Consider the following 14,221-nt stretch of genomic DNA (forward strand, 5'->3'; position numbering starts at 1 on the left):
TCTTCCCAACTAACTTACTGCCTCACTTGCTTCAGGCTCTGCTTATCAGAGAGACGTCGCTTGACCCCTCTGATTGGAAGGGAAGCCACAACCCCAGCAATCTCTATACCCTCATCCTACACCCTCCCCAACATCCTTAGTGCCTGACATATCACGTATTTATGTATCCATTGTCTTTCTTCTCCAACTAGAATGCATGAAACTCTTATATCTCTGGTGCCTAGAAATGTATCTGGTTCCACTAAACAGATTGTACACAATAGGTGGGTACAATAAACACACACTGGCCTGAGTAAGTAAAATTATGAACTGACTATGTGCCTGGCCCTAACCCAGGAGTCTTCAATGAAATAATTGACCCTCACAACTACCCTACAAAGCAGGGATTATCATCATCATTTTTCAGATGGGAAACCGGTTCAGAGAGAAATCAGAATTCCAACCCAGGTCTATCTGCCTCCAAAGGCATCCTCTTCCCCTTAGAGCACTCTGGAAAAGCTAGGCCCTCCTTCCAGAGCCTCTGGGCTCCAGCTGGGTGCTCCAATGCATGCACTTCCCGCTAGAATGAAGGCCACTACGTGCAAAGGAGTTTGCAATCCTACACACCTCTTACATCATCTCAACCATAAGGCTGTGAGGTAGGGAGCCACGGACCAGCAACTAGCACCATTTTGCTGAGGAAGAAAGGCTTGGAGAGGCTTGGTGGTCATCCTGAGGCTTGGGGTCAGCTAACTAGCTGTTTGCCAAGTCAGGTCTCCACAGCAGTTCTCTGGCTCCAAACGGGGTCCGCTCCCCGCGACCCCATCTGGGTGGAACTCTAGAACAGGGATGGCACATTCACTAGCTTCACCAGCATGGCTGCCCGTGGCCCAGAGGAATACTCAGGGTCCTGCCCAACACAGAGCTGCTGCAGTGTGCCGTGGACACCGAAATACAAGCCGAGCTACCCACTCCCCGTTCCCCACAGTACAGACGTTCCCCAAGACTTCAGCCCACCTCGAGTGTGGGTGTCTTCACGTTGGTCTCTCTCCCGTCGGCCTGTTTCCAACTTGCGTTTAAAGTTGAGCATGCCCATTTCTCTATTTCCTCCCAGAAGGCTCCACGGCACCCGGGTCCAACCACCATCAGCCAGGAGGACCTTCCGCACAGTGTGTCTCTAGGGACCTCCATCCCAGCGACACCTCTGTTCCTCCTCTCTCTGTCCTTTGAGAGCCTCCCAGACCCTCCTGCCCCATCGGGGGCTGAGAAGCAGACAATGTGTCAAGGGCAGTAAATCACCACATTCACCTCAACAGGGTGTCAGGCATGTTGTTCTAACGCCAAGACTTGCCTGTTTAGTCACACAGCATTTTATGAGGTCACTTACTGGTGTTCTGGGTGTAAATGCAAATTGAACTTGAAATAGGAAATAAACAGGCCAACAACTGCAATATGGTTTGCTGCATGCTATATGGAGTGATGGACATCTATTCCAGAACTCCCCCCCGCCCCGGGGGGCGGGATCAGAGGCTGCTGAGCCCCACGGTGGCAATGCCAGCTGAGGTGACACTGGCCAGGCACTGACCGGGACCCTGTTCGCTCAGCTGTATGTCAACAGAATAGGGGTGGGGGGAGTATCCTGGATGTCCTTAGATTGTAGTCAGGAGCACTTGAGCTCCTCAGAGCCTGGCTGAGCCTCAGTTTCCCTATCTGCAAAGTTGGGAGACAATTAGTAAATATCCCCATAAAGATGTTCAGAGGATTCATATATATATCCAGATAATAGTTTGACCTCAATAAATGCTAGTTTTTTCACTTCTTTAATTTTAAGATCAGGATTAGTGTGCAAAGCTTTTGTCCCCAATCCAGAGAATTATCCACAGAAAGCAGACATACAGAGAACATGCAATTACTGAATCACCTCCCTGACCTGAAACCCAGTTTCCAAATCATAGCAGATACACACACACACACACACACACACACACACACACACACACACACACACACGCTTTTTCTCCCCATGCCAGCCCTGCAGAAATACCACCCGGAGCCCAGTTCACAAGCACACATAGTCCGGCTTCCCAGGGAAGTCACGGGATGGGCAAGAGCCCCTTGCCCCAAGTCCAGCCCCTTAGACATGCCCATCACCTCAGCAGAGACCCCCCAAATTTCCTCAGACCAAAGAGGGAGGGGCTCCAGCGAGTGCCTGGGAAGACCCTCTCCCACCTGTCACCCCAGGCCAACGACGGCCCACCCAAAGGGTCCTCCTGACACCAGCAAAGTTAGCAACCTACCTGGCAGAGCACCAGGGCCGTCCAAGACGTTTTCCCTTCACGGTGGACGCTCGCGTTTTCTGAAGTAGCAGCTTTCTATTGAAATTCCTCATCAGTCGCTATGGTGGGGACTTTTCCCCCTGTTTCTCCCTCTCTCTCCCTCACTGGTGAAATTGACAGCCTGCCTACATTAACCGGGCGTTCATTTGCATGATCAAAAGCAGATTTGTTCCAAGATGCAACGTTCTGCCTTCCTTCCAAGCACAAGCATCTCCAAGGAAGGCGAGAAAAATCAGCTGCCGAGCGCCGCCGCCGTGCCCGGGGCTTGGCCAGGAGCTGGCCTCGGCGGGAGCAGGTGGAGTGGGGGCCTGTGGGGAGGGAAGCAGGGGGGCTTGGGGGGGAGGGCAGCTTGACTGAGAGTTGGAAAGCAGCACCTGGCAGCCTGAGGCTCTGGCATGAGCCCCAGCGCAGGAATATCGAGCCTTGGTGACAGATTATAGTAAGAGGCGCGTGCAGGAGTTTCCAGCGTGAGTGTGAGATTTCCTGAAAAGAGGTTCAGCTGCACTCAATTTCCAGCTCGCAGGAATGGTGGGTGCCAGGCTCTGGGCCCAGTGCTTAGTGGGCACCTGGAAGCAGAAAAATGGGTCTCAATTCCTGGCTTTGGCTACATGATTTAGGCAAGTTGCTTACCTTGTTTGAGCTGCAGTTTCTGTAGCCTTCGAATGGGCACCATGAGATGCTTTCGTCTGTCTCCTGATGTGTCATAAGAGGACTTCCAAGCAGAGGAGACAGATCCCCATACCCTGGGGGCCTTGCAACACTGGGCATCCCTGGCACACTATAAACTATAAACCCTCCACGCTCTGCTGTGACCCCATGCTACCCCTCACAGCCGATGGTTACCTGCCACCCCTTCTAACTCTACCCATGAGAGCTAGGATTGCCTGTATACCCAGCAGTTCAGGAGGCTGAGGCAGGAGGATCACTTGAGCCCAGCAGGTTAAGGCTGCCTTGAGCTGTGATCATGCCACTGCACTCCAGCCTGGATGACAGAGTGAGACTTTGTCTCTATTTTTTTTAAGAAAGAAATTACAAGGAAAATTCTTCCGTGGTTCCTTAAAGTGCAGTGAGTCCTTGGCACCAAACCAACTGTGCTTGATGGGGAGTCAGTCCTGTGGCCCTTAATGAAGGGTGAGGTCAGTGAAGGGTGAGGTCAGGGGTCATGCATTCATTCATACGTGTACCCAACACAGATTTACTAAGAGGCTGCTAGGCTTTGGGGGAAAAGGTTGTAACCAACTCAGATAAAAATTCCTGACTTGGGGAGTTTGTTTCTCCCCAGGGACACAGACAATGTGTGGTCCACTGTCAACGTATCTGTCGTAAATGAAGAGTTTCAAATATTTGAAGTCCTCTGAAGAACACCAAAACAGGGTCATTGTAGAGGAGGTGATGGAATGAGAACATTACTTCAGGGATAGTAGGGAAGGCTTTTCGGAAGAGGTGACTTCTGGACTGAGACCTGAATGATGAGAAGGATCGAGCTTTGGGCATCGAGGTGGAGAGCTGGTGCAAAAGCCCTGAGGCCGAGGTGGCCTTGGCTGTCTGGAGGACACAGGAAGGCCAGAGGAAGGAGACCCAGTGCACAGTGGAGGGAGTGAGAGGAGAGAAAGTCAGTGGTATGGAGGTGACCAGTTATAGGACAGCTCAGAAAAGTGACTTAATTCTCTTGACAGTGGCAATTATTGGAATGTCTTAAGCTGGGATGTGCTTATATTGGTTGATCTTTTTTTGCAAAGAGCATCCTGGCAGCTATTTGAAAAATTGACTATAGAGAGGTGGAAAAGAAGTAGAGAACAGATCACCCTCTGTTTTGGGAACCCAGGGACAAGCAAATAACTTAAACTAGGGCCATAGACGTGGCAACAGTTTTAAATCACATTTGGGTGAGGATACGAGTTGGGAGTTCAGGAGACAAGTCGAGACTGTAAATGCTGATTTGCAAGAAAACCAGGAAAATGTGATGCCACAAAAGTCAAGAAAAGAAAGTGTCTCCAAAAGGAAGCCGGGGTCAAATGTCCAGGGAGTCAAGTGACAAGGGGGCAGAGGTCTGGCTCTCAGACCTGGGGTCATGGAGTGCTGGGTGCAGGAAACCTTGACAGGGTCTCTACAGTGGAGGGAGGGGACGAACAGGCTGATCTGAGCAGGTTGGGGGGAGTGGATGTGAGGAAGGGGTCATCCTGCTTCCCAAGCCCCCCCTCCACTGCGTGGTGGTCCCTGCGGGACACAGATGCTCAGCCTGCATTCACGGAGTGCTGGGCACCTCTCTAAGTCAGCCTCTCTGACCTGACCAGCTCTGGTCCATGGCAACACTCAGACCATGTTCATCTCGGACGCTCAGTGCGTGGCCAGCAGTGAGTCGGTCTTCAGTCCATGTGCCTCAAAGGAACAAAAGGGCTGTCTGTGTCTCCACCTACCTCAGAGTTCTAGGGAATTCTGGGGCCTTTCTTCATCCGGCCATTCATTCCCTTATCTATTCATATAGTCTTGCAGGATTCAGGTGGACTCTGGCAGGCTTCCTGTCTTTCCTTTAGGGATTCAGCTCTGGGTCTCCCTCACACACCCATGACGTCATAGCCATTTTGCAAAACTCGGAGAGTCACCAATGTGCAGAAGTTGATCACGAATCTGCTGTGTACAAAGGGCTCCTCTCCAGACCCCCTCCCAAAGCAGCACCCCTGCTTCTGCCGCAGCAGGTGTCGGGGACTGTGGGGCGTGAACCAGGATGGCAGTAGGGGTGCCCAGGAAGATGGGGTCCCACTTTAGGGGAGAATCCTCAGAAATGGGTGACTGCAGAATGCAGGGAAGGCGGGAAGCAGGAGGTATCAGGGGACTGGGGGCTGGGCTTTGTCGCTGAGGAGGGGGACAGAAGTGGAAAAAAGTTCTAGAGACAAGGAAGAGCACGTGTTGATAGCTGACCAAGTTAAACTGTACATATATTGAGCTGGAGGGACCTGCGAGGCTTCCAGGTAATGGAAGATATTTGGATATGAAAGTTCAAGCCAGAGAGAGATTCAGGAATCACTGGCTTACAGGTCATTTTTGTCCAAATGAAGAGAGGAAATGGCCCTGCCCGCATGGACAGGAGGAAGGGGGTGGCCATGGCCACTGCAGGCATTTGAGGGCGGGCAGAGACAGGAGAAGGGCTGAAGTGAGCCTGAGGCAGCCCCAACTCAGGGGAGGAGCTGTGAGGCTGCAAGGATGGGGAGTCTGCCGGGTCATCAGTGACCTTGGTGGGGGTCATCAGGGTGGCAGGAGGGGAAGCCAGAGGGTCTGAGGTGATGAATAAAGCGGGGTGGATAGATGGAGGCCACCGTGTAGACATGCCCGCTGGGAGCACACCCTGGACCTGTACCTGCAAGGAATATACTGTGTAGACGTGCCTGCTGGGTGCACACTGTGTAGACGTGCCTGTTATGTGCCCACCTGGGCTGGGGGTGCCAGGGTGAGGCGGGCAAAGGGGACCCCCCTGTGGGGGACCTCCAAGCCACCATCTCAGCCCTAGGTGGGAGTGGGAGCCATGGAGAGCTATGTGTTGAAGGTGAGCTACTTGGAAGGCTGAGGCGGAAGGATCGCCGGAGCCCAGCAGGTCAAGGCTGCGGTGACCGGGAGCGGCCACTGCATTCCAGTCTGGGCAACAGGGTTAGACTCCAACTCAAAAAAAAAAAAAAAGAGAAGGTGCAGAGACGGTTTGCCCAGCGAGGGTCGCCAGAGCACTGGACAGCAAAGCCTCAGCCTCAGAGGGCAGAAGGAATCCTCGGCCCAGGGGGAGACAGGGCTGTTCCCTGAGAAGAAGTGGGGGACATGGACCCCAGAGAGCACTGAGGATGGCCTTGGGATCTGTGGCTGCATCCCTGGATCGGGGCGGGAGACACAGCAGGGAGCAGGCCTCAGGCCCAGCCACCTCCCTGCTGGGACCCTGTGGCACTGGGTGATAATTCTAGGACATCTGGCCTGCTCTGTCCCCTTCGCTCTCTGGCAGGTCACAAACCATGAGGAGGTGCCCTTCTCAGAGCCCTGCTGAAAGCAAAAAGTGGCTAAGGTCACTGTGGCCATTGGCCCTCTGTTCCCTCTGGCTTCGACCTTGCTCCTTGGCCTTCGCCCCCTCCACTGACCCACCAGCCTCCCCACTCCTCACCCAGCTGTCCGTGTGTGTGTGTGTGTGTGTGTGTGTGTGTGTGTGTGTCTGACCCCGCCCCCTCCCGTCTGGGCCCAGTCGTCCTCCTTGCTGCCCAGCTCAACCAACAGGGACCGTCTCAGCTCGGTGCTCTCCTCCCCTTGCTTGCTCTATGCACACTCTTGTTCCTCCCTGAGTCCTTTTTGCCCTGAGCAGTGTACACAGCACAGATGTGCCATTCACTGTCAGTCTTCCCCCCTGGCAGGAAGCCCCCTGCGGGCAGAGAATAGCTTGTTTGTTCACTGATGTATCCCGAATGCCTAGAGTTTCCCCTGGTAACAGGAGCACTCACTTGGTGGTTGTCAATGAAGCGTGGATTGAAGACCAAGGGCCTGCAGCCAAGTGGTTTCATCCTGTCTCTTAGATACCACTTGGTCGTGTATTCATTTCTCACTGTCTCATTGCTTTCATTTTTAATGATTTGCTCACTAGAAGGAAGAGATACTTAATATGCTTCGTCTCTCATGCGTTAGTCACTATAGAATCATTCATTCATTTCCTTCTAGCATCAGCCCCATTTTACTGTCCTGGAATGGAGAAGTAGATGGGGCTGTCCACTGAACAAATGTACCCATTGGCAATGAATCATCTGAGACCACAGATCAACACCGGATTTGAACCTGGGTCTCCAAGATGCCAAATTCCGTGCTCAATCCACGGGCGTTCAGGATGACATTGAAGCCCTACCTTTCATTAGGACGTGATCACGGAGCCCTTTCATAGCCCACACTGAGGACTTGGCAACTTTTTGTTTTACATTTTCTTTATTTTAATAGCTTTAGGGTTACAGATGATTTTATGACACAGCTGAAGTCTGGGGGTTAAGTGTACCCGTCACCCCCATCAGTGCACATTGTACACAACGGGTCATTTCCCATCCCTTCCCCCACCCCACCCTCCCCCATCTGTCTCCAATGTCCTTTATGCCAGGGGTTCCCAACCCCTGGGGCTGTGGACCAGTAATGGTCTGTGGCCTGTTAGGAATCAGGGCTGCACAGCAGGAGAAGAGTGGAGAGTGACAGCAGTTCTGTATTCCGCCAGATCAGTAGCGGCATTAGCTTCTCACAGGAGTGCAAATCCATCGTGAACTGCACATGCGTGGAATCTAGGTCCTTATGAGAATCTAATGCCCTGTGATTCCCCTCTCCCTGCCTTCCATGGAAAAATTATCTTCCATGAAATCAGTCCCTGATGCCAAAAGAGGTGGGGACCACGACTTTATGTCAGTCTATAAGCTTTTGCATGCCCTGAGTTTAGCTCCTACTTATAAGTGAACTGATCAGTGGATAGTAAAAATGTGATATATATATATTTTTTTTGAGAGATGTTATCTAAGTATTACTTTGTGAAGTTGAATTCAATTACGATAGCAGAGTGTAGTATGAGTTTGCTCAACCATGCTTCCACCATTTTCTTTGACTGTCCTGCCTGTCGAATGCCAGCATTCATTTGATGAATGTCATCTTTTGAGCAAGCATCATACTTAAAATGTGGGTACTTTTTTTTTTTGGCTCCCACTGTATATACCAGGGAAGAGTATTCAGCCATAAGAAAGAACAAATAATGTCTTTTACACCAACTTGAATGGGCCTGCAGACCCTTGAAAGCCCCTCAAGTAGGCCATGCCCACAGCGGGTCCCCTGTCTGAGGCAGACCCTGCCTGGAGTGACAGCTTGTGGAAGTCAGCGCCTGCTTCACGCAGTGGCTCCAGTTCCCTCCTGTGGACTCTCTAATTAAACTAGCAGCAGCATCCGTGTCCTGGTCCTCACTGGGAATGAAGGGGTGTGGCTCCCAGGATTTGCTGAAAACGTGTCCCCTTCACCTTCCCTAGGGCCGCCACGGGGTTTGAGCCCACACTCGGACCAACTCCGGAATATCAATGAGCATCACAGGTCCCCTCAGAATGTGGAACTCTGATCTGAGTCTCGTGGAAGCCTAAATGGGCCCATCACTTCTGCTTCCGGGCTGTGAAGCTGTGCCGACCATTTTACATACGAGGCCCTTGTCTTTTTTCTCAATGTCCTAGACTTGGTGTCCCAGTACTGCATTATGGAAGGAGATTCCCAGAGCCCACACGAGGGGGCTCCGTCCTTGGGGTGGGGCCTATCATTTTCCAGCAGAGATTTGGAAGAGGTGTTCTAAGTACTTGGGCCCGAGATCAGTGGGGGCAAATGCTGCTCAGGTCTCTGGCTCTGAGACATGGCTTTGGCTTGGCCTGTCTGAGCTGGACTCAGATATCTAGCAACAGGGACAGCAGACGTGGTGCTAATCTAGGCTTGTCTCATCCAACCTCATGACAGTTTTATTATGGAGGTACAATGGCTGTGCCTAGAAACAACAGCACAGAGAGATGAAGTAACAAGTCCGAGTTCACACAATTAAGAAGCAGCAAAGTTAACCTCCAGGACCAGACTTTCCCAACTCTGTGACTGAGACCCAAGAGGCCTGACTTTAAAGTGCCACTTTCAGCCTCTGCCTGTATTATGTTGACAAAGGTTGACGCCTCCTCAATTCATCCAACGTATATTTATTTACAGCCCGCCTAGCACCTTACTGAACACTGGGGCTGTGGATACTATCTTCTTCCCCTCATGGTATCCTGGGACAGTCAGTGAATAAACTGACCTTATAACACCTGGATCCCCGCCCCAACCTGGGACAGGTTAATAATATTCACATTCATTGAACGTGTGCCAAGTACCGTGCTAAACCTTTTAGTGCTTGTTTCACTTAAGTCTGACAGTAATTCCACACGACAGGTGTTTTTCATTATCCTCTTTATACAAATAAGGAAACTGAGGCATAGAGAGATCTGGGCCTCTGGTCTACTCAAGATCCCAGAACCGCAAAAATGGAACCTGGTTGGGATCCCAGATACTTTGACTCCAGGGCCTGTCCTGTCAATCATGATCTGTGCTGCTTCCTGGAGGCAGTAACCCTGAGCAAAACCCGGATATTCTGGCACCTTGCTGCTGGTGGCAGCCTTGGCATTACCTGAGAGTTTGTTAAAATGCATGTTCCCTGGGCTCCACTCCAGACCTGCTGAGTCAGAAGCTGCATTATTTTCAAGACGTCCAGGCTACTTGAATGCACATTGGATAAAGAGCATGAGTCTAGTCCTATGGCTGTTATCCCGGCCAACTAGGGGAAGGGTGCTTAGGCAGAGGGAACGGCATATGTGAGGACATGAAAGCAAGAGGGCATATTTGACATCCAGGGAATACTCCTTCACATTGCCTGGGAGGACCCTCTGGGATAGTTTCAGCAGCCTAGTCTTCAGGGATTATCAAAATTTAGGGAGCGGTGGCAACGTGTTAGGGTGAAAAGGAATAAGCAGAGTTGGGTGTGTTTCTCTTCTCTATAACGCACTTAGTTGTGAGGCAGGATGACAGCACTTAATGAGCCAGTTCCCTGACCTCCCAGGATGGTCATGGGGAGGACCTAGGAGGACATTCACCCGGGGCGCAGCACCTGACATGTGATGAGTGCTCAGTGCATGGTACGTCTGACTCTGGGCGGTTCCCTCAGCTGACTGCTCCAGAGTATGGCTCAGCCAACATGTCTTGCCACTCAGTGGTCTCATCTAAGTTCCGGCAAGTGGTACTGCACAGGGAAGTTGCACCTGATTAACTCGCCCTACTTCCTCCGCAGTCCAGAAGGGTTGGTATCTCAGCCAGAGGCCTCATCACGATGCCTTCATGTTACAGATAAAGAAATGGCGCCCAGAGAGGGAAAGTCATTCCCCTGAGTCTACACAGGAGTTGCCCAGGCAGCAGGTGTTAAGCCTCAGAGACCGTGGTGCTTGAGCCTCTCTGTGGCTGCCTCCTGTTAGAGCTTGAAGGCAGATTGCGCCTCCCATGTAGCAGAGAAGCCTGGGGGACACCCGGGTTTGTAATGCCACTGCCACTCTGTCCTGCACCCAGGCTCCCAGAACTGAGCTCCGCCCTCCTGCTCCAGCCCTGGGCCTTAGACTGGCTCAGGATCCGAGCTGGGGGCACCCCTGCCTCCCTTCCACTTAAAGCATCTGCACGCAGGAAGTGGCCCCAGACTTTCAACACTTCTGCCTGCCGGTTGACTGCTTTCACCTGTTGCCAAGCCTCCTTGCAGGGCTGACCAAATGGGCCGCAGCGTGGGGACAGTCCCTGGAACGACTGTGCCACTAGCTTTTCTTGCACAGCTTTTCAAACATCGCTATCAGTCATGTGAAGACATAAGGATAGAAACAGAAGCAAGAGGGAGCTCCTTCCATAACGACAGATGCGCGTAACTTTGTTATATGTTTTCCTCATTTCATGAAGTAGTTTGGGGCCTGGCGCCCATCCTTCCCTTTTCTAGCTGAAAAACCAATGAAACTCATGATTTATTAAAATGGTTCTTTTTTTTTTTTTTTTTAAGACTGAGAGCGAGGGTTTTATTTTTATTTTTTTAATTAAGATGTGAGGTATAATTCAGGTTAGGTATACAAACGTTCATTACATAGGTACCCTTGTTGATGAGGTGTGCCCCTCCCTCCCCTGGCAGTTTCCCTCAACTGCCAATCCCACCCCCCTCCCCTGGCAGTTTCCCGCTACTGCCAATCCGTTTCTTATAGTATTATGATCATTGTTCAAGGTCCGCTTATGAGTGAGAACATATGGTGCTCTATTCTTTGTTTCTATGATAGATCACTGAGTATGATAGACTCTTAATCCATCCAAGTTGCTGCAAAGTCCATATGTTTGCCCTTCTTTGTGGCTGCATAATATTCCATTGTGTATATGTATCACTTTTCTAAATTCAGTCCAGCTTCTATATAGCAGCATGGTTGGTTCCATGTTTTTGCTATTGTGAATAGAGCTGCAACAAACATTTGTGTGCAGGTATCTTTTTTATAGAATGATTTGAGTTCCTCTGGGTATATTCCTAAGAAGGGAATTGCTGGATCATATGGAGGGTCAATTTCTAGTTCTTTCAGAAATCGCCACACTGTCTTCCAAAGAGCTTGCACTAGTTTGCATTCCCACCATCAGTGCAGAAGTGTTCCTTTTTCTCCACATCCTTGCCAGCATCTGTTGATTGTTTTAATAATGATGGCCATTCTTACTCCAGTTAGGTGGTATCTCAACGTGATTTTGATTTGCATTTCTCTGATGATTAGTGAGGCTGAACATTTTTTCAAATGTCTGTTGGCTGCCTGTATATCTTCTTTTGAGAAGTGTCTATTCATGTCTTTTGCCCACTTTTTAATGGGGCTCTTTGTTTTTTCCTTTTGGCACGTTTGAGTTCCTTGTAGATCCTAGATGTTAGGCCTTTGTCAGATATACAATTGGTAAATTAAAATGGGCGTCTCTTATTAAGTGCGGTCTGCCAGTCTTTGAGCTGGGTGGGTGCTTCCAAATGTTATTTCTAATTCTCAAGATGACTCCATGGAGTAGTTTTTACTTAACTTCATTTTGCCTGTGAGGAACCTGAGAACCAGGGAGGTTAATTGACTTGCCCAGAGTCACACTGCTGCGAAATACAAGAGATGGGATACACGCTTTGGTGGCTGACTCCAGGCACTTGCTCCTTGCACCAAGATTTGCTAGTTCCTTTTAACCCATGTCCACAAAAACAAACAAGCAAACAAAAACAAGGGAAAAAAACCCCAAATAGCCACAACTTGCAGCACTAAAAACAGGCCTGGATCAATATTATCATGCCCGTTTTAAAGATCTAAGGCTCAGAGGATGGAAAAATGTCTTTTCAGTGCCCCCCAGATTTGGTAGTTGGCACTTGTGCCCTAATTTTTGACTCCACACTCAAGGCTCGTCTCGTTGCTCTGGGCCAACCTTCATCCTGTCTGTCCTGCCACGTGCTGAGGTCCCAGTGCCCGCAGCTCTGATGGAGGTCGTGGCTAAGGTATGCCTGGGGACAGGGCCTGCTTTTGACCCACAGGAGGACCTGGGGTGGGATCTTGGCTCACGCTTCCTGTCTGGGCCCCCACGCGAGCTATGGAGAGTTTCTCCACCTCAGACTCCTGGTGTGTAAACTGCAGTAAGGTGATGTCCAACCCACACGGCTGTTTTGATGCTTCAGGGACATACACAACGGAGGTGCTGAGCACAAGGTTTAGAGATACCAGGAGGCGTGCCAGGGGTCACTCCTATCAATTATGCCATGAAATAGTCCAGTCAGAAAAGGACAGAGCTGAGCGGGATGCAGTTTTCCCCTAAACCATTAGTAGTAGTGAAATCAACATGATAGATGGCAGGTGAGCGTGTTTTGAATCGACTAGATTAGACTAGAATTGAATGGAAACTGTCAGATGCATTATCTACAGTACAATTACAGTAGGGACACGATTCATGACATTACTTCAGGTCTGTGAACATGTGAACATGTGTGTCTGTGTGTTCTGTATGGATAAAATAACTTTCTTACATGATACTGGTCAAAAATGTTTAAAAATCCCTGATGAGATGAATACCCTCTGAATATTATCAAGCACACCGCTCAGATTTAACAGATGTGCTATGTTGTCATACATACCTGTGGTCATATTTGCTCTGGGCTTTTTCCTAGAAGTAAAATGTTGTGGATAGAATTAGAACGAAGCCCCCTTTGCAAGGTCCCTCGTCTTTTCTGGAAGCTGGTGGCCTCTGCTGGTGGCCACACCTGTAGTCAGTGCCTCTCCCGACATGGTCCCAGCCTCTTCTCACTAAGCTGGACCGAGAGTCAGCCCATCCCATGAGGAGGGAATGTCCTTCGCAGGCAGGGTTGCTCACTGATCAAACCCTCTCCTCGAATTCTAATCCCGGGTCCTGTGTGCTAGGAAATGTTGAGAGAAGCAATTGAAACATCCCGGGGTGGGCTGATAGCATGGCTCGCTGTTTACATAAGATCTTAGAAATATGCAAACACGTGTCCCAGGACTGCGCCAGGACCCGGGAGTCTGGGCCTCACACCCGGAAGCTGTGTCCCTGACATTCCGCGGTGGAATGTGAAATGGGGAAACTGAGTCCTGGGGGAAAGAAAGGATCTGCCCCAGAGTCCCACTGAACAGAGAGGGAGGGACAGAGGGAGAAAATGAACGGCAGAGGAGGAGGAAGGGAAGGAAAGGAAGAGGAGAAGGGAGGAAGGAAGGAAAGAGAAAGACAGAGGGAAAAAGAGAGACAAACGCTGCTTCCCTCTGAACTCCCCACCCCACAGAGCCGCGTGCCCAGGCCGCCCTCTGTGACGCAGCCTCACCCCTTCTCCTCCACCTTGCCTTGTTCTCCTCGCCTCTGCTCCCTGAGAGTCCACACATGTATGGCATATTGTCCATCTCTGCCCACTGGAGCATAAGTCCCACGAGACAGAGAGCTTGGCCAGCGTGCCGCAGCTGTTTCCCCAGACCAGACCTGCCATGTCCCTGAAGAAGAGCATGTCTACTGTAGGGAAGTGTGCAGAGAGCATCCATGGGATGACTGGACAAGTCGGTGACCGGAACCAAACTCGGAGGTCCCACTAGCAGCAGACTTGGCTCCCCATGAACCAGCTGGGACCCAGGCGAAGCCAGTGAGACCGGGCATGTGGCCTGCCCTCGGGCTGCAGGAAAGGCTGATGTTGACTGAGCCCTTTGTTAAGTGCCAAGTGCCATCTTAACCCGTCACCCTTTGTGGAAGTCTCCCCTTTGCAGATGGGGAAGGCAGGCACAGAGAGGGACACCCATTTGTTTTTGTTTTTTTTTTTTGAGTTGGAGTCTCACTCTGTCACCCAGACTGGAGTG

The 14,221-nt window shown here is 50.7% G+C and overlaps 1 protein-coding gene across 1 annotated transcript in view; it reads left to right on the forward strand.

Annotated features, from left to right (window-relative positions):
* The window catches only part of TG (thyroglobulin), a 279,837-nt gene that overhangs the window by 240,484 nt on the left and 25,132 nt on the right, over window positions 1-14,221 (forward strand). The window lies entirely within an intron of this gene.

Source organism: Carlito syrichta, unplaced genomic scaffold (genome assembly GCF_000164805.1).
Source record: "Carlito syrichta isolate Samal-C Ts95f unplaced genomic scaffold, Tarsius_syrichta-2.0.1 Scaffold305643, whole genome shotgun sequence".
NCBI lineage: Eukaryota > Metazoa > Chordata > Mammalia > Primates > Tarsiidae > Carlito > Carlito syrichta.